The sequence below is a fragment of the Anthonomus grandis genome, chromosome 19 (assembly GCF_022605725.1).
Source record: "Anthonomus grandis grandis chromosome 19, icAntGran1.3, whole genome shotgun sequence".
Taxonomy (NCBI): domain Eukaryota; kingdom Metazoa; phylum Arthropoda; class Insecta; order Coleoptera; family Curculionidae; genus Anthonomus; species Anthonomus grandis.
The window spans coordinates 8,694,142-8,715,542 of NC_065564.1; positions in this window are offsets into that span (position 1 = coordinate 8,694,142).

Consider the following 21,401-nt stretch of genomic DNA (forward strand, 5'->3'; position numbering starts at 1 on the left):
CGTCAGTCTACTGTGTATCTCTGTGGTTAAAAACGATGGCTGTCTGATGCACGTCGTCAGTCTACTGTGTGTCTCTGCGGTTAAAAACGATGGCTGTCTGATGCACGTCGTCAGTCTACTGTGTGTCTCTGCGGTTAAAAACGATGGCTGTCTGATGCACGTCGTCAGTCTACTGTGTGTCTCTCCGTTTAAAAACGATGGCTGTCTGATGCACGTCGTCAGTCTACTGTGTGTCTCTCCGTTTAAAAACGATGGCTGTCTGATGCACGTCGTCAGTCTACTGTGTGTCTCTCCGTTTAAAAACGATGGCTGTCTGATGCACGTCGTCAGTCTACTGTGTGTCTCTCCGTTTAAAAACGATGGCTGTCTGATGCACGTCGTCAGTCTACTGTGTGTCTCTCCGTTTAAAAACGATGGCTGTCTGATGCACGTCGTCAGTCTACTGTGTGTCTCTCCGTTTAAAAACGATGGCTGTCTGATGCACGTCGTCAGTCTACTGTGTGTCTCTCCGTTTAAAAACGATGGCTGTCTGATGCACGTCGTCAGTCTACTGTGTGTCTGTGCGGTTAAAAAGGAAGGCTGTCTGATGCACGTCGTCAGTCTACTGTGTGTCTGTTCAGTTAAAAACGATGGCTGTCTGATGCACGTCGTCAGTCTACTGTGTGTCTCTGCGGTTAAAAACGATGGCTGTCTGATGCATGTCGTCAGTCTACTGTGTATCTCTGCGGTTAAAAACGATGGCTGTCTGATGCACGTCGTCAGTCTACTGTGTGTCTGTGCGGTTAAAAACGATGGCTGTCTGATGCACGTCGTCAGTCTACTGTGTGTCTCTCCGTTTAAAAACGATGGCTGTCTGATGCACGTCGTCAGTCTACTGTGTGTCTCTCCGTTTAAAAACGATGGCTGTCTGATGCACGTCGTCAGTCTACTGTGTGTCTCTCCGTTTAAAAACGATGGCTGTCTGATGCACGTCGTCAGTCTACTGTGTGTCTCTCCGTTTAAAAACGATGGCTGTCTGATGCACGTCGTCAGTCTACTGTGTGTCTCTCCGTTTAAAAACGATGGCTGTCTGATGCACGTCGTCAGTCTACTGTGTGTCTGTGCGGTTAAAAAGGAAGGCTGTCTGATGCACGTCGTCAGTCTACTGTGTGTCTGTTCAGTTAAAAACGATGGCTGTCTGATGCACGTCGTCAGTCTACTGTGTGTCTCTGCGGTTAAAAACGATGGCTGTCTGATGCACGTCGTCAGTCTACTGTGTGTCTCTGCGGTTAAAAACGATGGCTGTCTGATGCACGTCGTCAGTCTACTGTGTGTCTGTGCGGTTAAAAAGGAAGGCTGTCTGATGCACGTCGTCAGTCTACTGTGTGTCTGTTCAGTTAAAAACGATGGCTGTCTGATGCACGTCGTCAGTCTACTGTGTGTCTCTGCGGTTAAAAACGATGGCTGTCTGATGCATGTCGTCAGTCTACTGTGTATCTCTGCGGTTAAAAACGATGGCTGTCTGATGCACGTCGTCAGTCTACTGTGTGTCTCTCCGTTTAAAAACGATGGCTGTCTGATGCACGTCGTCAGTCTACTGTGTGTCTCTCCGTTTAAAAACGATGGCTGTCTGATGCACGTCGTCAGTCTACTGTGTGTCTGTGCGGTTAAAAAGGAAGGCTGTCTGATGCACGTCGTCAGTCTACTGTGTGTCTGTTCAGTTAAAAACGATGGCTGTCTGATGCACGTCGTCAGTCTACTGTGTGTCTCTGCGGTTAAAAACGATGGCTGTCTGATGCACGTCGTCAGTCTACTGTGTCTCTCTGCGGTTAAAAACGATGGCTGTCTGATGCATGTCGTCAGTCTACTGTGTGTCTGTTCAGTTAAAAACGATGGCTGTCTGATGCACGTCGTCAGTCTACTGTGTGTCTTTGCGGTTAAAAACGATGGCTGTCTGATGCATGTCGTCAGTCTACTGTGTGTCTCTGCGGTTAAAAACGATGGCTGTCTGATGCATGTCGTCAGTCTACTGTGTATCTCTGTGGTTAAAAACGATGGCTGTCTGATGCACGTCGTCAGTCTACTGTGTGTCTTTGCGGTTAAAAACGATGGCTGTCTGATGCATGTCGTCAGTCTACTGTGTGTCTCTGCGGTTAAAAACGATGGCTGTCTGATGCATGTCGTCAGTCTACTGTGTATCTCTGCGGTTAAAAACGATGGCTGTCTGATGCACGTCGTCAGTCTACTGTGTATCTCTGCGGTTAAAAAGGAAGGCTGTCTGATGCACGTCGTCAGTCTACTGTGTGTCTGTTCAGTTAAAAACGATGGCTGTCTGATGCACGTCGTCAGTCTACTGTGTGTCTGTTCAGTTAAAAACGATGGCTGTCTGATGCACGTCGTCAGTCTACTGTGTGTCTTTGCGGTTAAAAACGATGGCTGTCTGATGCATGTCGTCAGTCTACTGTGTGTCTCTGCGGTTAAAAACGATGGCTGTCTGATGCATGTCGTCAGTCTACTGTGTATCTCTGCGGTTAAAAACGATGGCTGTCTGATGCACGTCGTCAGTCTACTGTGTATCTCTGCGGTTAAAAAGGAAGGCTGTCTGATGCACGTCGTCAGTCTACTGTGTGTCTTTGCGGTTAAAAAGGAAGGCTGTCTGATGCACGTCGTCAGTCTACTGTGTGTCTGTTCAGTTAAAAACGATGGCTGTCTGATGCACGTCGTCAGTCTACTGTGTGTCTCTGCGGTTAAAAACGATGGCTGTCTGATGCACGTCGTCAGTCTACTGTGTGTCTCTCCGTTTAAAAACGATGGCTGTCTGATGCACGTCGTCAGTCTACTGTGTGTCTCTCCGTTTAAAAACGATGGCTGTCTGATGCACGTCGTCAGTCTACTGTGTGTCTCTCCGTTTAAAAACGATGGCTGTCTGATGCACGTCGTCAGTCTACTGTGTGTCTCTCCGTTTAAAAACGATGGCTGTCTGATGCACGTCGTCAGTCTACTGTGTGTCTCTGCGGTTAAAAACGATGGCTGTCTGATGCACGTCGTCAGTCTACTGTGTGTCTCTGCGGTTAAAAACGATGGCTGTCTGATGCACGTCGTCAGTCTACTGTGTATCTCTGTGGTTAAAAACGATGGCTGTCTGATGCACGTCGTCAGTCTACTGTGTGTCTGTTCAGTTAAAAACGATGGCTGTCTGATGCACGTCGTCAGTCTACTGTGTGTCTGTTCAGTTAAAAACGATGGCTGTCTGATGCACGTCGTCAGTCTACTGTGTGTCTCTGCGGTTAAAAACGATGGCTGTCTGATGCACGTCGTCAGTCTACTGTGTATCTCTGTGGTTAAAAACGATGGCTGTCTGATGCACGTCGTCAGTCTACTGTGTGTCTGTTCAGTTAAAAACGATGGCTGTCTGATGCACGTCGTCAGTCTACTGTGTGTCTGTTCAGTTAAAAACGATGGCTGTCTGATGCACGTCGTCAGTCTACTGTGTGTCTCTCCGTTTAAAAACGATGGCTGTCTGATGCACGTCGTCAGTCTACTGTGTGTCTCTCCGTTTAAAAACGATGGCTGTCTGATGCACGTCGTCAGTCTACTGTGTGTCTGTTCAGTTAAAAACGATGGCTGTCTGATGCACGTCGTCAGTCTACTGTGTATCTCTGCGGTTAAAAAGGAAGGCTGTCTGATGCACGTCGTCAGTCTACTGTGTGTCTCTCCGTTTAAAAACGATGGCTGTCTGATGCACGTCGTCAGTCTACTGTGTGTCTCTCCGTTTAAAAAGGATGGCTGTCTGATGCACGTCGTCAGTCTACTGTGTGTCTCTGCGGTTAAAAACGATGGCTGTCTGATGCACGTCGTCAGTCTACTGTGTATCTCTGTGGTTAAAAACGATGGCTGTCTGATGCACGTCGTCAGTCTACTGTGTGTCTGTTCAGTTAAAAACGATGGCTGTCTGATGCACGTCGTCAGTCTACTGTGTGTCTTTCCGTTTAAAAACGATGGCTGTCTGATGCACGTCGTCAGTCTTCTGTGTGTCTCTCCGTTTAAAAAGGATGGCTGTCTGATGCACGTCGTCAGTCTACTGTGTGTCTCTGCGGTTAAAAACGATGGCTGTCTGATGCACGTCGTCAGTCTACTGTGTATCTCTGTGGTTAAAAACGATGGCTGTCTGATGCACGTCGTCAGTCTACTGTGTGTCTGTTCAGTTAAAAACGATGGCTGTCTGATGCACGTCGTCAGTCTACTGTGTGTCTTTCCGTTTAAAAACGATGGCTGTCTGATGCACGTCGTCAGTCTACTGTGTGTCTCTGCGGTTAAAAACGAAGGCTGTCTGATGCATGTCGTCAGTCTACTGTGTGTCTCTGCGGTTAAAAACGATGGCTGTCTGATGCACGTCGTCAGTCTACTGTGTATCTCTGTGGTTAAAAACGATGGCTGTCTGATGCACGTCGTCAGTCTACTGTGTGTCTCTCCGTTTAAAAACGATGGCTGTCTGATGCACGTCGTCAGTCTACTGTGTGTCTCTCCGTTTAAAAAGGATGGCTGTCTGATGCACGTCGTCAGTCTACTGTGTGTCTCTGCGGTTAAAAACGATGGCTGTCTGATGCACGTCGTCAGTCTACTGTGTGTCTCTCCGTTTAAAAACGATGGCTGTCTGATGCACGTCGTCAGTCTACTGTGTATCTCTGTGGTTAAAAACGATGGCTGTCTGATGCACGTCGTCAGTCTACTGTGTATCTCTGTGGTTAAAAACGATGGCTGTCTGATGCACGTCGTCAGTCTACTGTGTATCTCTGTGGTTAAAAACGATGGCTGTCTGATGCACGTCGTCAGTCTACTGTGTGTCTCTGCGGTTAAAAACGATGGCTGTCTGATGCACGTCGTCAGTCTACTGTGTATCTCTGTGGTTAAAAACGATGGCTGTCTGATGCACGTCGTCAGTCTACTGTGTATCTCTGTGGTTAAAAACGATGGCTGTCTGATGCACGTCGTCAGTCTACTGTGTGTCTCTCCGTTTAAAAAGGATGGCTGTCTGATGCACGTCGTCAGTCTACTGTGTGTCTCTGCGGTTAAAAACGATGGCTGTCTGATGCACGTCGTCAGTCTACTGTGTGTCTCTCCGTTTAAAAACGATGGCTGTCTGATGCACGTCGTCAGTCTACTGTGTATCTCTGTGGTTAAAAACGATGGCTGTCTGATGCACGTCGTCAGTCTACTGTGTATCTCTGTGGTTAAAAACGATGGCTGTCTGATGCACGTCGTCAGTCTACTGTGTATCTCTGTGGTTAAAAACGATGGCTGTCTGATGCACGTCGTCAGTCTACTGTGTGTCTCTGCGGTTAAAAACGATGGCTGTCTGATGCACGTCGTCAGTCTACTGTGTATCTCTGTGGTTAAAAACGATGGCTGTCTGATGCACGTCGTCAGTCTACTGTGTATCTCTGTGGTTAAAAACGATGGCTGTCTGATGCACGTCGTCAGTCTACTGTGTATCTCTGTGGTTAAAAACGATGGCTGTCTGATGCACGTCGTCAGTCTACTGTGTATCTCTGTGGTTAAAAACGATGGCTGTCTGATGCACGTCGTCAGTCTACTGTGTGTCTCTGCGGTTAAAAACGATGGCTGTCTGATGCACGTCGTCAGTCTACTGTGTATCTCTGTGGTTAAAAACGATGGCTGTCTGATGCACGTCGTCAGTCTACTGTGTGTCTGTTCAGTTAAAAACGATGGCTGTCTGATGCACGTCGTCAGTCTACTGTGTGTCTCTGCGGTTAAAAACGATGGCTGTCTGATGCACGTCGTCAGTCTACTGTGTGTCTCTGCATTTAAAAACGATGGCTGTCTGATGCACGTCGTCAGTCTACTGTGTGTCTCTGCGGTTAAAAACGATGGCTGTCTGATGCACGTCGTCAGTCTACTGTGTGTCTGTGCGGTTAAAAAGGAAGGCTGTCTAATGCACGTCGTCAGTCTACTGTGTGTCTCTGCGGTTTAAAACGATGGCTGTCTGATGCACGTCGTCAGTCTACTGTGTGTCTCTGCCTTTAAAAACGATGGCTGTCTGATGCACGTCGTCAGTCTACTGTGTGTCTCTGCCTTTAAAAACGATGGCTGTCTGATGCACGTCGTCAGTCTACTGTGTGTCTCTGCGGTTAAAAACGATGGCTGTCTGATGCACGTCGTCAGTCTACTGTGTGTCTCTGCGGTTAAAAACGATGGCTGTCTGATGCACGTCGTCAGTCTACTGTGTGTCTCTGCGGTTTAAAACGATGGCTGTCTGATGCACGTCGTCAGTCTACTGTGTGTCTCTGCCTTTAAAAACGATGGCTGTCTGATGCACGTCGTCAGTCTACTGTGTGTCTCTGCCTTTAAAAACGATGGCTGTCTGATGCACGTCGTCAGTCTACTGTGTGTCTCTGCCTTTAAAAACGATGGCTGTCTGATGCACGTCGTCAGTCTACTGTGTGTCTCTGCGGTTAAAAACGATGGCTGTCTGATGCACGTCGTCAGTCTACTGTGTGTCTCTGCGGTTAAAAACGATGGCTGTCTGATGCACGTCGTCAGTCTACTGTGTGTCTCTGCCTTTAAAAACGATGGCTGTCTGATGCACGTCGTCAGTCTACTGTGTGTCTCTGCCTTTAAAAACGATGGCTGTCTGATGCACGTCGTCAGTCTACTGTGTGTCTCTGCCTTTAAAAACGATGGCTGTCTGATGCACGTCGTCAGTCTACTGTGTGTCTCTGCCTTTAAAAACGATGGCTGTCTGATGCACGTCGTCAGTCTACTGTGTGTCTCTGCGGTTAAAAACGATGGCTGTCTGATGCACGTCGTCAGTCTACTGTGTGTCTCTGCGGTTAAAAACGATGGCTGTCTGATGCACGTCGTCAGTCTACTGTGTGTCTCTGCGGTTAAAAACGATGGCTGTCTGATGCATGTCGTCAGTCTACTGTGTGTCTCTGCGGTTAAAAACGATGGCTGTCTGATGCACGTCGTCAGTCTACTGTGTGTCTCTGCGGGTAAAAACGATGGCTGTCTGATGCACGTCGTCAGTCTACTGTGTGTCTCTGCGGTTAAAAACGATGGCTGTCTGATGCACGTCGTCAGTCTACTGTGTGTCTCTGCGGTTAAAAACGATGGCTGTCTGATGCACGTCGTCAGTCTACTGTGTGTCTCTGCGGTTAAAAACGATGGCTGTCTGATGCACGTCGTCAGTCTACTGTGTGTCTCTGCGGTTAAAAACGATGGCTGTCTGATGCACGTCGTCAGTCTACTGTGTGTCTCTGTGGTTAAAAACGATGGCTGTCTGATGCACGTCGTCAGTCTACTGTGTGTCTCTGCGGTTAAAAACGATGGCTGTCTGATGCACGTCGTCAGTCTACTGTGTATCTCTGTGGTTAAAAACGATGGCTGTCTGATGCACGTCGTCAGTCTACTGTGTGTCTGTTCAGTTAAAAACGATGGCTGTCTGATGCACGTCGTCAGTCTACTGTGTGTCTCTGCGGTTAAAAACGATGGCTGTCTGATGCACGTCGTCAGTCTACTGTGTGTCTGTGCGGTTAAAAACGATGGCTGTCTGATGCATGTCGTCAGTCTACTGTGTGTCTCTGCGGTTAAAAACGATGGCTGTCTGATGCACGTCGTCAGTCTACTGTGTATCTCTGTGGTTAAAAACGATGGCTGTCTGATGCACGTCGTCAGTCTACTGTGTGTCTGTGCGGTTAAAAACGATGGCTGTCTGATGCATGTCGTCAGTCTACTGTGTGTCTCTGCGGTTAAAAACGAAGGCTGTCTGATGCATGTCGTCAGTCTACTGTGTGTCTGTGCGGTTAAAAACGATGGCTGTCTGATGCATGTCGTCAGTCTACTGTGTGTCTCTGCGGTTAAAAACGATGGCTGTCTGATGCACGTCGTCAGTCTACTGTGTATCTCTGTGGTTAAAAACGATGGCTGTCTGATGCACGTCGTCAGTCTACTGTGTGTCTGTGCGGTTAAAAACGATGGCTGTCTGATGCATGTCGTCAGTCTACTGTGTGTCTCTGCGGTTAAAAACGAAGGCTGTCTGATGCATGTCGTCAGTCTACTGTGTGTCTCTGCGGTTAAAAACGAAGGCTGTCTGATGCATGTCGTCAGTCTACTGTGTGTCTCTGCGGTTAAAAACGATGGCTGTCTGATGCACGTCGTCAGTCTACTGTGTATCTCTGTGGTTAAAAACGATGGCTGTCTGATGCACGTCGTCAGTCTACTGTGTGTCTGTGCGGTTAAAAACGATGGCTGTCTGATGCATGTCGTCAGTCTACTGTGTGTCTCTGCGGTTAAAAACGAAGGCTGTCTGATGCATGTCGTCAGTCTACTGTGTGTCTCTGCGGTTAAAAACGATGGCTGTCTGATGCACGTCGTCAGTCTACTGTGTGTCTGTGCGGTTAAAAACGATGGCTGTCTGATGCATGTCGTCAGTCTACTGTGTGTCTCTGCGGTTAAAAACGAAGGCTGTCTGATGCATGTCGTCAGTCTACTGTGTATCTCTGTGGTTAAAAACGATGGCTGTCTGATGCACGTCGTCAGTCTACTGTGTGTCTGTGCGGTTAAAAACGATGGCTGTCTGATGCATGTCGTCAGTCTACTGTGTGTCTGTGCGGTTAAAAACGATGGCTGTCTGATGCACGTCGTCAGTCTACTGTGTGTCTGTGCGGTTAAAAACGATGGCTGTCTGATGCACGTCGTCAGTCTACTGTGTATCTCTGTGGTTAAAAACGATGGCTGTCTGATGCACGTCGTCAGTCTACTGTGTGTCTCTGCGGTTAAAAACGATGGCTGTCTGATGCACGTCGTCAGTCTACTGTGTATCTCTGTGGTTAAAAACGATGGCTGTCTGATGCACGTCGTCAGTCTACTGTGTGTCTGTGCGGTTAAAAACGATGGCTGTCTGATGCATGTCGTCAGTCTACTGTGTGTCTGTGCGGTTAAAAACGATGGCTGTCTGATGCACGTCGTCAGTCTACTGTGTATCTCTGTGGTTAAAAACGATGGCTGTCTGATGCACGTCGTCAGTCTACTGTGTGTCTGTGCGGTTAAAAACGATGGCTGTCTGATGCACGTCGTCAGTCTACTGTGTGTCTCTGCGGTTAAAAACGATGGCTGTCTGATGCACGTCGTCAGTCTACTGTGTATCTCTGTGGTTAAAAACGATGGCTGTCTGATGCACGTCGTCAGTCTACTGTGTGTCTGTGCGGTTAAAAACGATGGCTGTCTGATGCATGTCGTCAGTCTACTGTGTATCTCTGTGGTTAAAAACGATGGCTGTCTGATGCACGTCGTCAGTCTACTGTGTGTCTCTGCGGTTAAAAACGATGGCTGTCTGATGCACGTCGTCAGTCTACTGTGTATCTCTGTGGTTAAAAACGATGGCTGTCTGATGCACGTCGTCAGTCTACTGTGTGTCTGTGCGGTTAAAAACGATGGCTGTCTGATGCATGTCGTCAGTCTACTGTGTGTCTGTGCGGTTAAAAACGATGGCTGTCTGATGCACGTCGTCAGTCTACTGTGTATCTCTGTGGTTAAAAACGATGGCTGTCTGATGCACGTCGTCAGTCTACTGTGTGTCTGTGCGGTTAAAAACGATGGCTGTCTGATGCACGTCGTCAGTCTACTGTGTGTCTCTGCGGTTAAAAACGATGGCTGTCTGATGCACGTCGTCAGTCTACTGTGTATCTCTGTGGTTAAAAACGATGGCTGTCTGATGCACGTCGTCAGTCTACTGTGTGTCTGTGCGGTTAAAAACGATGGCTGTCTGATGCATGTCGTCAGTCTACTGTGTATCTCTGTGGTTAAAAACGATGGCTGTCTGATGCACGTCGTCAGTCTACTGTGTGTCTCTGCGGTTAAAAACGATGGCTGTCTGATGCACGTCGTCAGTCTACTGTGTATCTCTGTGGTTAAAAACGATGGCTGTCTGATGCACGTCGTCAGTCTACTGTGTGTCTCTGCGGTTAAAAACGATGGCTGTCTGATGCATGTCGTCAGTCTACTGTGTATCTCTGCGGTTAAAAACGATGGCTGTCTGATGCACGACGTCAGTCTACTGTGTGTCTGTGCGGTTAAAAACGATGGCTGTCTGATGCATGTCGTCAGTCTACTGTGTGTCTGTGCGGTTAAAAACGATGGCTGTCTGATGCACGTCGTCAGTCTACTGTGTATCTCTGTGGTTAAAAACGATGGCTGTCTGATGCACGTCGTCAGTCTACTGTGTGTCTGTGCGGTTAAAAACGATGGCTGTCTGATGCATGTCGTCAGTCTACTGTGTGTCTCTGCGGTTAAAAACGAAGGCTGTCTGATGCATGTCGTCAGTCTACTGTGTATCTCTGTGGTTAAAAACGAAGGCTGTCTGATGCATGTCGTCAGTCTACTGTGTATCTCTGTGGTTAAAAACGATGGCTGTCTGATGCATGTCGTCAGTCTACTGTGTGTCTCTGCGGTTAAAAACGATGGCTGTCTGATGCACGTCGTCAGTCTACTGTGTATCTCTGTGGTTAAAAACGATGGCTGTCTGATGCACGTCGTCAGTCTACTGTGTGTCTCTGCGGTTAAAAACGATGGCTGTCTGATGCACGTCGTCAGTCTACTGTGTGTCTCTCCGTTTAAAAACGATGGCTGTCTGATGCACGTCGTCAGTCTACTGTGTGTCTGTGCGGTTAAAAACGATGGCTGTCTGATGCACGTCGTCAGTCTACTGTGTGTCTCTCCGTTTAAAAACGATGGCTGTCTGATGCACGTCGTCAGTCTACTGTGTGTCTCTCCGTTTAAAAACGATGGCTGTCTGATGCACGTCGTCAGTCTACTGTGTATCTCTGTGGTTAAAAACGATGGCTGTCTGATGCACGTCGTCAGTCTACTGTGTGTCTCTCCGTTTAAAAACGATGGCTGTCTGATGCACGTCGTCAGTCTACTGTGTGTCTCTCCGTTTAAAAACGATGGCTGTCTGATGCACGTCGTCAGTCTACTGTGTGTCTCTCCGTTTAAAAACGATGGCTGTCTGATGCACGTCGTCAGTCTACTGTGTGTCTCTCCGTTTAAAAACGATGGCTGTCTGATGCACGTCGTCAGTCTACTGTGTATCTCTGCGGTTAAAAACGATGGCTGTCTGATGCACGTCGTCAGTCTACTGTGTATCTCTGCGGTTAAAAACGATGGCTGTCTGAAGCACGTCGTCAGTCTACTGTGTGTCTTTGCGGTTAAAAAGGAAGGCTGTCTGATGCACGTCGTCAGTCTACTGTGTGTCTGTTCAGTTAAAAACGATGGCTGTCTGATGCACGTCGTCAGTCTACTGTGTGTCTCTCCGTTTAAAAACGATGGCTGTCTGATGCACGTCGTCAGTCTACTGTGTATCTCTGTGGTTAAAAACGATGGCTGTCTGATGCACGTCGTCAGTCTACTGTGTGTCTCTCCGTTTAAAAACGATGGCTGTCTGATGCACGTCGTCAGTCTACTGTGTATCTCTGTGGTTAAAAACGATGGCTGTCTGATGCACGTCGTCAGTCTACTGTGTGTCTCTGCGGTTAAAAACGATGGCTGTCTGATGCATGTCGTCAGTCTACTGTGTGTCTCTCCGTTTAAAAACGATGGCTGTCTGATGCACGTCGTCAGTCTACTGTGTATCTCTGTGGTTAAAAACGATGGCTGTCTGATGCACGTCGTCAGTCTACTGTGTGTCTCTCCGTTTAAAAACGATGGCTGTCTGATGCACGTCGTCAGTCTACTGTGTATCTCTGTGGTTAAAAACGATGGCTGTCTGATGCACGTCGTCAGTCTACTGTGTGTCTTTGCGGTTAAAAACGATGGCTGTCTGATGCATGTCGTCAGTCTACTGTGTGTCTCTGCGGTTAAAAACGATGGCTGTCTGATGCATGTCGTCAGTCTACTGTGTATCTCTGCGGTTAAAAACGATGGCTGTCTGATGCACGTCGTCAGTCTACTGTGTATCTCTGCGGTTAAAAACGATGGCTGTCTGAAGCACGTCGTCAGTCTACTGTGTGTCTTTGCGGTTAAAAAGGAAGGCTGTCTGATGCACGTCGTCAGTCTACTGTGTGTCTGTTCAGTTAAAAACGATGGCTGTCTGATGCACGTCGTCAGTCTACTGTGTGTCTCTGCGGTTAAAAACGATGGCTGTCTGATGCACGTCGTCAGTCTACTGTGTGTCTCTCCGTTTAAAAACGATGGCTGTCTGATGCACGTCGTCAGTCTACTGTGTGTCTCTCCGTTTAAAAACGATGGCTGTCTGATGCACGTCGTCAGTCTACTGTGTGTCTCTCCGTTTAAAAACGATGGCTGTCTGATGCACGTCGTCAGTCTACTGTGTGTCTCTCCGTTTAAAAACGATGGCTGTCTGATGCACGTCGTCAGTCTACTGTGTGTCTCTCCGTTTAAAAACGATGGCTGTCTGATGCACGTCGTCAGTCTACTGTGTGTCTCTCCGTTTAAAAACGATGGCTGTCTGATGCACGTCGTCAGTCTACTGTGTGTCTCTGCGGTTAAAAACGATGGCTGTCTGATGCACGTCGTCAGTCTACTGTGTGTCTCTGCGGTTAAAAACGATGGCTGTCTGATGCACGTCGTCAGTCTACTGTGTATCTCTGTGGTTAAAAACGATGGCTGTCTGATGCACGTCGTCAGTCTACTGTGTGTCTGTTCAGTTAAAAACGATGGCTGTCTGATGCACGTCGTCAGTCTACTGTGTGTCTCTGCGGTTAAAAACGATGGCTGTCTGATGCACGTCGTCAGTCTACTGTGTGTCTCTGCATTTAAAAACGATGGCTGTCTGATGCACGTCGTCAGTCTACTGTGTGTCTCTCCGTTTAAAAACGATGGCTGTCTGATGCACGTCGTCAGTCTACTGTGTGTCTCTCCGTTTAAAAACGATGGCTGTCTGATGCACGTCGTCAGTCTACTGTGTGTCTCTCCGTTTAAAAACGATGGCTGTCTGATGCACGTCGTCAGTCTACTGTGTGTCTCTCCGTTTAAAAACGATGGCTGTCTGATGCACGTCGTCAGTCTACTGTGTGTCTCTCCGTTTAAAAACGATGGCTGTCTGATGCACGTCGTCAGTCTACTGTGTGTCTCTGCGGTTAAAAACGATGGCTGTCTGATGCACGTCGTCAGTCTACTGTGTGTCTCTCCGTTTAAAAACGATGGCTGTCTGATGCACGTCGTCAGTCTACTGTGTGTCTCTCCGTTTAAAAACGATGGCTGTCTGATGCACGTCGTCAGTCTACTGTGTGTCTCTGCGGTTAAAAACGATGGCTGTCTGATGCACGTCGTCAGTCTACTGTGTGTCTCTGCGGTTAAAAACGATGGCTGTCTGATGCACGTCGTCAGTCTACTGTGTATCTCTGTGGTTAAAAACGATGGCTGTCTGATGCACGTCGTCAGTCTACTGTGTGTCTGTTCAGTTAAAAACGATGGCTGTCTGATGCACGTCGTCAGTCTACTGTGTGTCTCTGCGGTTAAAAACGATGGCTGTCTGATGCACGTCGTCAGTCTACTGTGTGTCTGTTCAGTTAAAAACGATGGCTGTCTGATGCACGTCGTCAGTCTACTGTGTATCTCTGTGGTTAAAAACGATAGCTGTCTGATGCACGTCGTCAGTCTACTGTGTGTCTCTGCGGTTAAAAACGATGGCTGTCTGATGCACGTCGTCAGTCTACTGTGTGTCTCTGCGGTTAAAAACGATGGCTGTCTGATGCACGTCGTCAGTCTACTGTGTGTCTCTGCGGTTAAAAACGATGGCTGTCTGATGCACGTCGTCAGTCTACTGTGTGTCTGTTCAGTTAAAAACGATGGCTGTCTGATGCACGTCGTCAGTCTACTGTGTGTCTCTGCGGTTAAAAACGATGGCTGTCTGATGCACGTCGTCAGTCTACTGTGTGTCTGTTCAGTTAAAAACGATGGCTGTCTGATGCACGTCGTCAGTCTACTGTGTGTCTGTGCGGTTAAAAACGATGGCTGTCTGATGCACGTCGTCAGTCTACTGTGTGTCTGTGCGGTTAAAAACGATGGCTGTCTGATGCACGTCGTCAGTCTACTGTGTGTCTCTGCGGTTAAAAACGATGGCTGTCTGATGCACGTCGTCAGTCTACTGTGTGTCTGTTCAGTTAAAAACGATGGCTGTCTGATGCACGTCGTCAGTCTACTGTGTGTCTCTGCGGTTAAAAACGATGGCTGTCTGATGCACGTCGTCAGTCTACTGTGTGTCTGTGCGGTTAAAAACGATGGCTGTCTGATGCACGTCGTCAGTCTACTGTGTGTCTCTGCGGTTAAAAACGATGGCTGTCTGATGCACGTCGTCAGTCTACTGTGTATCTCTGTGGTTAAAAACGATGGCTGTCTGATGCACGTCGTCAGTCTACTGTGTGTCTCTGCCTTTAAAAACGATGGCTGTCTGATGCACGTCGTCAGTCTACTGTGTGTCTCTGCGGTTAAAAACGATGGCTGTCTGATGCACGTCGTCAGTCTACTGTGTGTCTGTGCGGTTAAAAACGATGGCTGTCTGATGCACGTCGTCAGTCTACTGTGTGTCTCTGCGGTTAAAAACGATGGCTGTCTGATGCACGTCGTCAGTCTACTGTGTGTTTCTGCGGTTAAAAACGATGGCTGTCTGATGCACGTCGTCAGTCTACTGTGTGTCTGTGCGGTTAAAAACGATGGCTGTCTGATGCACGTCGTCAGTCTACTGTGTGTCTCTGCGGTTAAAAACGATGGCTGTCTGATGCACGTCGTCAGTCTACTGTGTGTCTCTGCCTTTAAAAACGATGGCTGTCTGATGCACGTCGTCAGTCTACTGTGTGTCTCTGCGGTTAAAAACGATGGCTGTCTGATGCACGTCGTCAGTCTACTGTGTGTCTCTGCGGTTAAAAACGATGGCTGTCTGATGCACGTCGTCAGTCTACTGTGTGTCTGTTCAGTTAAAAACGATGGCTGTCTGATGCACGTCGTCAGTCTACTGTGTGTCTGTGCGGTTAAAAACGATGGCTGTCTGATGCACGTCGTCAGTCTACTGTGTGTCTGTGCGGTTAAAAACGATGGCTGTCTGATGCACGTCGTCAGTCTACTGTGTGTCTCTGCGGTTAAAAACGATGGCTGTCTGATGCACGTCGTCAGTCTACTGTGTGTCTGTTCAGTTAAAAACGATGGCTGTCTGATGCACGTCGTCAGTCTACTGTGTGTCTCTGCGGTTAAAAACGATGGCTGTCTGATGCACGTCGTCAGTCTACTGTGTGTCTGTGCGGTTAAAAACGATGGCTGTCTGATGCACGTCGTCAGTCTACTGTGTGTCTCTGCGGTTAAAAACGATGGCTGTCTGATGCACGTCGTCAGTCTACTGTGTATCTCTGTGGTTAAAAACGATGGCTGTCTGATGCACGTCGTCAGTCTACTGTGTGTCTCTGCCTTTAAAAACGATGGCTGTCTGATGCACGTCGTCAGTCTACTGTGTGTCTCTGCGGTTAAAAACGATGGCTGTCTGATGCACGTCGTCAGTCTACTGTGTGTCTGTGCGGTTAAAAACGATGGCTGTCTGATGCACGTCGTCAGTCTACTGTGTGTCTCTGCGGTTAAAAACGATGGCTGTCTGATGCACGTCGTCAGTCTACTGTGTGTCTCTGCCTTTAAAAACGATGGCTGTCTGATGCACGTCGTCAGTCTACTGTGTGTCTCTGCGGTTAAAAACGATGGCTGTCTGATGCACGTCGTCAGTCTACTGTGTATCTCTGTGGTTAAAAACGATGGCTGTCTGATGCACGTCGTCAGTCTACTGTGTGTCTCTGCCTTTAAAAACGATGGCTGTCTGATGCACGTCGTCAGTCTACTGTGTGTCTCTGCGGTTAAAAACGATGGCTGTCTGATGCACGTCGTCAGTCTACTGTGTGTCTGTGCGGTTAAAAACGATGGCTGTCTGATGCACGTCGTCAGTCTACTGTGTGTCTCTGCGGTTAAAAACGATGGCTGTCTGATGCACGTCGTCAGTCTACTGTGTGTCTCTGCCTTTAAAAACGATGGCTGTCTGATGCACGTCGTCAGTCTACTGTGTGTCTCTGCGGTTAAAAACGATGGCTGTCTGATGCACGTCGTCAGTCTACTGTGTGTCTGTGCGGTTAAAAACGATGGCTGTCTGATGCACGTCGTCAGTCTACTGTGTGTCTCTGCGGTTAAAAACGATGGCTGTCTGATGCACGTCGTCAGTCTACTGTGTATCTCTGTGGTTAAAAACGATGGCTGTCTGATGCACGTCGTCAGTCTACTGTGTGTCTCTGCCTTTAAAAACGATGGCTGTCTGATGCACGTCGTCAGTCTACTGTGTGTCTCTGCGGTTAAAAACGATGGCTGTCTGATGCACGTCGTCAGTCTACTGTGTGTCTCTGCGGTTAAAAACGATGGCTGTCTGATGCACGTCGTCAGTCTACTGTGTGTCTGTTCAGTTAAAAACGATGGCTGTCTGATGCACGTCGTCAGTCTACTGTGTGTCTCTGCGGTTAAAAACGATGGCTGTCTGATGCACGTCGTCAGTCTACTGTGTGTCTGTGCGGTTAAAAACGATGGCTGTCTGATGCACGTCGTCAGTCTACTGTGTGTCTCTGCGGTTAAAAACGATGGCTGTCTGATGCACGTCGTCAGTCTACTGTGTATCTCTGTGGTTAAAAACGATGGCTGTCTGATGCACGTCGTCAGTCTACTGTGTGTCTCTGCCTTTAAAAACGATGGCTGTCTGATGCACGTCGTCAGTCTACTGTGTGTCTCTGCGTTTAAAAACGATGGCTGTCTGATGCACGTCGTCAGTCTACTGTGTGTCTCTGCGGTTAAAAACGATGGCTGTCTGATGCACGTCGTCAGTCTACTGTGTGTCTCTGCGGTTAAAAACGATGGCTGTCTGATGCACGTCGTCAGTCTACTGTGTGTCTCTGCATTTAAAAATGATTGCTGTCTGATGCACGTCGTCAGTCTACTGTGTGTCTCTGCATTTAAAAACGATGGCTGTCTGATGCACGTCGTCAGTCTACTGTATGTCTCTGCATTTAAAAACGATGGCTGTCTGATGCACGTCGTCAGTCTACTGTGTGTCTCTGCATTTAAAAACGATGGCTGTCTGATGCACGTCGTCAGTCTACTGTGTGTCTCTGCGTTTAAAAACGATGGCTGTCTGATGCACGTCGTCAGTCTACTGTGTGTCTCTGCATTTAAAAACGATGGCTGTCTGATGCACGTCGTCAGTCTACTGTGTGTCTCTGCGGTTAAAAACGATGGCTGTCTGATGCACGTCGTCAGTCTACTGTATGTCTCTGCATTTAAAAACGATGGCTGTCTGATGCACGTCGTCAGTCTACTGTGTGTCTCTGCGTTTAAAAACGATGGCTGTCTGATGCACGTCGTCAGTCTACTGTGTGTCTTTGCGGTTAAAAACGATGGCTGTCTGATGCACGTCGTCAGTCTACTGTGTGTCTCTGCATTTAAAAACGATGGCTGTCTGATGCAGGTCGTCAGTCTACTGTGTGTCTCTGCATTTAAAAACGATGGCTGTCTGATGCACGTCGTCAGTCTACTGTGTGTCTTTGCGGTTAAAAACGATGGCTGTCTGATGCACGTCGTCAGTCTACTGTGTGTCTCTGCATTTAAAAACGATGGCTGTCTGATGCACGTCGTCAGTCTACTGTGTGTCTCTGCGGTTAAAAACGATGGCTGTCTGATGCACGTCGTCAGTCTACTGTGTGTCTCTGCGGTTAAAAACGATGGCTGTCTGATGCACGTCGTCAGTCTACTGTGTGTCTCTGCGGTTAAAAACGATGGCTGTCTGATGCACGTCGTCAGTCTACTGTGTGTCTCTGCGGTTAAAAACGATGGCTGTCTGATGCACGTCGTCAGTCTACTGTGTGTCTCTGCGGTTAAAAACGATGGCTGTCTGATGCACGTCGTCAGTCTACTGTGTGTCTCTGCATTTAAAAACGATGGCTGTCTGATGCACGTCGTCAGTCTACTGTGTGTCTCTGCGGTTAAAAACGATGGCTGTCTGATGCACGTCGTCAGTCTACTGTGTGTCTCTGCATTTAAAAACGATGGCTGTCTGATGCACGTCGTCAGTCTACTGTGTGTCTCTGCGGTTAAAAACGATGGCTGTCTGATGCACGTCGTCAGTCTACTGTGTGTCTCTGCATTTAAAAACGATGGCTGTCTGATGCACGTCGTCAGTCTACTGTGTGTCTCTGCATTTAAAAACGATGGCTGTCTGATGCACGTCGTCAGTCTACTGTGTGTCTCTGCATTTAAAAACGATGGCTGTCTGATGCACGTCGTCAGTCTACTGTGTGTCTCTGCATTTAAAAACGATGGCTGTCTGATGCACGTCGTCAGTTTACTGTGTGTCTCTGCGGTTAAAAACGATGGCTGTCTGATGCACGTCGTCAGTCTACTGTGTGTCTCTGCGGTTAAAAACGATGGCTGTCTGATGCACGTCGTCAGTCTACTGTGTATCTCTGTGGTTAAAAACGATGGCTGTCTGATGCACGTCGTCAGTCTACTGTGTGTCTCTGCCTTTAAAAACGATGGCTGTCTGATGCACGTCGTCAGTCTACTGTGTGTCTCTGCGGTTAAAAACGATGGCTGCCTGATGCACGTCGTCAGTCTACTGTGTGTCTCTGCATTTAAAAACGATGGCTGTCTGATGCACGTCGTCAGTCTACTGTGTGTCTCTGCGGTTAAAAACGATGGCTGTCTGATGCACGTCGTCAGTCTACTGTGTGTCTCTGCGGTTAAAAACGATGGCTGTCTGATGCACGTCGTCAGTCTACTGTGTGTCTCTGCGGTTAAAAACGATGGCTGTCTGATGCACGTCGTCAGTCTACTGTGTGTCTCTGCATTTAAAAACGATGGCTGTCTGATGCACGTCGTCAGTCTACTGTGTGTCTCTGCGGTTAAAAACGATGGCTGTCTGATGCACGTCGTCAGTCTACTGTGTGTCTCTGCATTTAAAAACGATGGCTGTCTGATGCACGTCGTCAGTCTACTGTGTGTCTCTGCATTTAAAAACGATGGCTGTCTGATGCACGTCGTCAGTCTACTGTGTGTCTCTGCATTTAAAAACGATGGCTGTCTGATGCACGTCGTCAGTCTACTGTGTGTCTCTGCGGTTAAAAACGATGGCTGTCTGATGCACGTCGTCAGTCTACTGTGTGTCTCTGCATTTAAAAACGATGGCTGTCTGATGCACGTCGTCAGTCTACTGTGTGTCTCTGCATTTAAAAACGATGGCTGTCTGATGCACGTCGTCAGTCTACTGTGTGTCTCTGCGGTTAAAAACGATGGCTGTCTGATGCACGTCGTCAGTCTACTGTGTGTCTCTGCATTTAAAAACGATGGCTGTCTGATGCACGTCGTCAGTCTACTGTGTGTCTCTGCATTTAAAAACGATGGCTGTCTGATGCACGTCGTCAGTCTACTGTGTGTCTCTGCGGTTAAAAACGATGGCTGTCTGATGCACGTCGTCAGTCTACTGTGTGTCTCTGCGGTTAAAAACGATGGCTGTCTGATGCACGTCGTCAGTTTACTGTGTGTCTCTGCATTTAAAAACGATGGCTGTCTGATGCACGTCGTCAGTCTACTGTGTGTCTCTGCGTTTAAAAACGATGGCTGTCTGATGCACGTCGTCAGTCTACTGTGTGTCTTTGCGGTTAAAAACGATGGCTGTCTGATGCACGTCGTCAGTCTACTGTGTGTCTCTGCATTTAAAAACGATGGCTGTCTGATGCACGTCGTCAGTCTACTGTGTGTCTTTGCGGTTAAAAACGATGGCTGTCTGATGCACGTCGTCAGTCTACTGTGTGTCTCTGCATTTAAAAACGATGGCTGTCTGATGCACGTCGTCAGTCTACTGTGTGTCTCTGCATTTAAAAACGATGGCTGTCTGATGCACGTCGTCAGTCTACTGTGTGTCTCTGCATTTAAAAACGATGGCTGTCTGATGCACGTCGTCAGTCTACTGTGTGTCTCTGCGGTTAAAAACGATGGCTGTCTGATGCACGTCGTCAGTCTACTGTGTGTCTTTGCGGTTAAAAACGATGGCTGTCTGATGCACGTCGTCAGTCTACTGTGTGTCTCTGCGGTTAAAAACGATGGCTGTCTGATGCACGTCGTCAGTCTACTGTGTGTCTCTGCATTTAAAAATGATGGCTGTCTGATGCACGTCGTCAGTCTACTGTGTGTCTCTGCGGTTAAAAACGATGGCTGTCTGATGCACGTCGTCAGTCTACTGTGTGTCTCTGCATTTAAAAACGATGGCTGTCTGATGCACGTCGTCAGTCTACTGTGTGTCTCTGCATTTAAAAACGATGGCTGTCTGATGCATGTCGTCAGTCTACTGTGTGTCTCTGCATTTAAAAACGATGGCTGTCTGATGCAGGTCGTCAGTCTACTGTGTGTCTCTGCGGTTAAAAACGATGGCTGTCTGATGCACGTCGTCAGTCTACTGTGTGTCTCTGCGGTTAAAAACGATGGCTGTCTGATGCACGTCGTCAGTCTACTGTGTGTCTCTGCATTTAAAAACGATGGCTGTCTGATGCACGTCGTCAGTCTACTGTGTGTCTCTGCATTTAAAAACGATGGCTGTCTGATGCACGTCGTCAGTCTACTGTGTGTCTCTGCATTTAAAAACGATGGCTGTCTGATGCATGTCGTCAGTCTACTGTGTGTCTCTGCATTTAAAAACGATGGCTGTCTGATGCAGGTCGTCAGTCTACTGTGTGTCTCTGCGGTTAAAAACGATGGCTGTCTGATGCACGTCGTCAGTCTACTGTGTGTCTCTGCGGTTAAAAACGATGGCTGTCTGATGCACGTCGTCAGTCTACTGTGTATCTCTGCGGTTAAAAACGATGGCTGTCTGATGCACGTCGTCAGTCTACTGTGTGTCTCTGCATTTAAAAACGATGGCTGTCTGATGCATGTCGTCAGTCTACTGTGTGTCTCTGCATTTAAAAACGATGGCTGTCTGATGCACGTCGTCAGTCTACTGTGTGTCTCTGCATTTAAAAACGATGGCTGTCTGATGCATGTCGTCAGTCTACTGTGTGTCTCTGCATTTAAAAACGATGGCTGTCTGATGCAGGTCGTCAGTCTACTGTGTGTCTCTGCGGTTAAAAACGATGGCTGTCTGATGCACGTCGTCAGTCTACTGTGTGTCTCTGCGGTTAAAAACGATGGCTGTCTGATGCACGTCGTCAGTCTACTGTGTGTCTCTGCATTTAAAAACGATGGCTGTCTGATGCACGTCGTCAGTCTACTGTGTGTCTCTGCATTTAAAAACGATGGCTGTCTGATGCACGTCGTCAGTCTACTGTGTGTCTCTGCATTTAAAAACGATGGCTGTCTGATGCATGTCGTCAGTCTACTGTGTG